This window comes from Hypomesus nipponensis, chromosome 28 (genome assembly GCF_054491055.1).
Source record: "Hypomesus nipponensis isolate SF chromosome 28, ASM5449105v1, whole genome shotgun sequence".
Classification (NCBI taxonomy): domain Eukaryota; kingdom Metazoa; phylum Chordata; class Actinopteri; order Osmeriformes; family Osmeridae; genus Hypomesus; species Hypomesus nipponensis.
In genome coordinates, this window is record NC_140388.1 from 4,077,451 (window position 1) to 4,081,412 (window position 3,962).

At 42.7% G+C, this 3,962-nt stretch overlaps 1 long non-coding RNA gene across 1 annotated transcript; it reads right to left on the minus strand.

Moving 5' to 3' along the window:
• Window positions 1-362: 362 nt before the first annotated feature.
• Window positions 363-3,506, minus strand: LOC146219544 (uncharacterized). The gene is made up of 3 exons (XR_014751013.1): window positions 3,447-3,506; window positions 2,419-2,478; window positions 363-481 (listed from the first exon to the last, which is right to left on the minus strand). It is a non-coding gene; the product is annotated as an uncharacterized LOC146219544 (long non-coding RNA).
• Window positions 3,507-3,962: the final 456 nt, after the last annotated feature.

Sequence of the window (3,962 nt, forward strand, 5' to 3'; positions counted from 1 at the left end):
ACTCTGATTGGACATGGAGCTCAGTGTTCTTGTGATTGAGCCACATTGGCCTTCTTCATTCCCCACCAGAGGATTGACTGGAGTGAACTTATTTCCCTGCCCCAGAGATTTAGCACATCCCCTCATAAATATTTAAAGGGTCCTCGCTATACTTAGCCGCTGAATCATGCATCTTGCGCAACAGATGTTATAGTCTGGCTATCTAATAGATCATCATGTTCCCTTCAGGAGGAGGTAGACTGGGCAGTCTGGCTCTCTCTGACACCACTTGACGTCATTGTGGCCTTTTCTAAAAAAACTCTTGTAAGGGTCCCAAAAAAAAGAAGGAAAATGTACAGAATGCCTTTATTCGTAATGTGGGTCTATTTTCCAGGTCCCAGTTGAAATGTAGATATAGTGATGTGTTGATCTGTGGGCCCACTTCTGTCTCCTCAGAAGGGGGAACGAGATGCCCCTGGGCTGGCTGGGCTGTTTGGTCTGCCTATGGACATGACATATTGGTTAATGCATGGGGAATGGTCAAGAACAGTTTTTAAGCATGCAACGGCACTCAAGACATTTAGAGAAAGCAATCAAAACGGCAAATATAACCCCTAAAAAAAACTTGGTTAAAATCAGTCAGGCCTTTCTATTATTGATCCCGTATATTCTCTAAAGCTTTAAGATAGTTACACTACATACAGTTGTCCACACTCTAAATATCCCAATAATAGAATGACAGATTTTTACAAGACAGACGCATGTTCATTCCGGTGTTGTTAGGAAATGTTATTGTTCCAATGCAGGAATACAGATGGTGGCTGATACCAGATGGCTATTCATCTTGTCTAATTTGCTCGTCATATCTGTCTGTTCATTTGGGGAATTTGTTAATGTTCCAATTCCTCCTGTACTGATCAAACTAAATCGACAAGTTCCAAAGCGTTGTGCCTTGATTTCTGTCTCCCCCATGGCTGTGCCCCTGTTTGAGTTGTCGTGTTACTCCCTGCCCAGGCTGTGTCCCTGTCTCTGATTCACTGCACCTGGGTCTTGTTAACTGTCTGTGTGAGGTTTCCAGTTGTGTCTTATAGTTGGTTTCACATTTACATTTAGCAGACGCTCTTATCCAGAGCGACTCACAGTAAGTACAGGGACATTCTCCCTGTAGGGCAAGTAGTGTGAAGTGCCTTGCCCAAGGACACAACGTCTTTTGGCACAGCTGGGAATCAAACCGGCAACCTCCTGATTTGTAGCCTGATTTCCTAACCGCTCTTGCCTGGTCCTAACCAGACCCTCGTACATTACATTTGTATAGAGGGTCTGGGATCTCTCGATTGACAAACGTTAACTTCCTTGAAGGCGGGTCATCTGTTGAAGTTAAAAACTATTGGATCTGCCCAAGCCACTCTGATTTGCCATAACCAATCGCAAGCGTTCGCCTTAGCCAACTCCTTCCCCACTACTGTAACAGAGCTAGCTGCCATAGCTGGAAAATCAAACTTTTCCCGAACCCCGTGGGGAGGAGGGCCACAACATCATGGCCACCAACGAAACTCAGCATGGAATGTTCTTGCTCCGGCTTTAACCTATATTCGGCAGCGTTACCACAACCGCAGAATAGTTTTGCTCGCATCTTTCTCCGCCGCCATTACTGAACTACTCAAACAAGTGCACAACATTAACATCATCGTTCTCAGCCACTCCCTCTGTTCGCTGATTGGAAAAAATGTGTTTCTGGAAACCGACTTTAGAGCCTAGCTCCCAGACCTACTACTGAAGCAAAATCCAAATTGAGCGGAAGTACGTAGGAGGGCAGAGCCAGGCTATGACCGCTCAGCCACCTGGCTCCCTTTCACCTGTGTTGAGTTTGGTCCTGTGTATTGATGGCTCCTCTCATGGCCAGTTTTTATCAGTTCCTTTTTGTTGAATAAGTGAGTATTCCTTGTGTGCTCGAGTTTTTGGAAGATTAAATAGTTTGGGCTTTCGGGTGATCCTGCCTTGCCTTCCTCTCCTTGCATTTGGCTCCACCTCCTGCACTTACCCCTGACACCATCACAGCTGTGAGCAGTGGCCATTTTGCCAAAGTTTGCATTGGCAATTTCCAGTGCTTGTGGCTTTTTACCACCAAGCCCATTTCATCATCTTGTTTGGAATAGAACTGGGGCAGAAGATCCTTATTTTAGAAGTTCCATCGGGGGGCTTGTTTGAGCCATAATCATTAAATCATTTTGGGTATAATTGTCAGGGAGGAGACGTAAACACCTGGTGATTTAGGAGCATCTTCAGAGCACCGGGGATCACGACAGAGTCGCTGAGATGCCACTTAATTCTCAGTTTGACCATTCAATGATTCATATCTCAGATCAATCTGCCAGCCGGGCCCAAACTCAAATTACACACCAGCTGAATCATTTAGCATTTACTCTGGGGATAAATTACCTTTTAAAGCACATTATGCCTGTGCTCATCTCTCCAGCAGCAGCAATGCCGGCCAAGTACCTGCAGGAGTGGGTGTCCTTCGGAGTTAATGAAGTTATAAAATGAAACAATTGATTTGTCCTTTTTTTCCGGCAAGATAACGCTTCCAAAGTCCTGTTTATTTTTGCCAAGGGACTAGGTTATTGTCATTGACACATTTGTGTAGTAGGTATTTGAGGTGACTCTGTTACAGCTTTCCTATTATTCACTCCCAATGCCTTTATTGGTACCCTATGTGATACGACTCTGTGGCCAACGGTATGAAGGATGTTCACAGTGTTCTGTAACACTATCTCATGACTATTATCTTACATATATGAGCTGGTACTAGATATCATACACTAGTGTCACGCTGGCTTCGGGGTCGTGTTCCAAGGTCTTGCTAAGCCCTTGCTCTATAACCTCGGACGGTATCATTTTCCAAATGGCATCATTTGGCATTTCAGTTTAGATGATTCTTTTACAAGGCTGTTCTGTACGGAGATAATTGCATCAAACATTCATGATGATTTATTAGAATATCTGAAAGGCCAAACTCGTAATGCCTCACTGCCTTGCTGCAGAACAACAAATGAAGTAGGGCCAGTTCTGGGGGGGTGATAATATGTGTTAATTAACATACTGTACAGCTATAACACAACATATTTCAAACTGCGGAGCATATCTATGTTCCCAAAATATGTTCTCAGGGTCCTATCTTACCCAGTTAAAAATTGGGTTCACATGTTAACCTTCTCATTTAATCGAGTTCAATTGAAGTTAAATATATTGTATATATTGAAGTTATATAAATAATTATTCAAGTTAAATATTTCATATTATTAATTCAATGGAACAAAGAAAACAATATAAATCCCCCAAATCCAGAGGCAGTCACTCAATTAGATGTTTAAGGTCTGAATGAAATTACCCTAAGCTTGTTATTCAAATAAATGTTTCGCTAAATGGAGCAAGCTGAATCACATGTCCTACAAATGTGCTCATCTTACCTGGTTTTGTTGGTTGTTGATCCAGTTTCTCCTCTCGTTATTTGAGCATGGTGTTCAGGGTTAGAGCTAAGTAGAATTTTTGGAGAAGGATGGTAAACAACCTGCCACATTTGAAAGTCTGACAGCTGCTGTAAACATACTGTACAAGACGTGAGACATGCTGGCTGGCATCAATTACTTTGGATGTCATGGACAGCATCGATCACATCAACAAATTAGTTCTCAGTACTGGTGAGAAATGACCAGATCCCAAACCATATTCCACAAAACGAAAGGATGTTGGATAGGATAAGATAAGGATAGATTAGGTATAAGTGGCCAGCAATCCTATGGCCTGATGATTTATCTCAGAGAGAAGCCCAGTGTTTATACAAAAGAAAATCTGTGTGCATACAAATCAAGTGACAACCAAGTGTTGCTGAGCAACTACTTGGAGAAGATTTATCTACCATGCGTCTCGAACTGCTTGCTTTTTATTTGGACTTTTAGGATGTTCTGCAGGTGCCGTTTCAACAT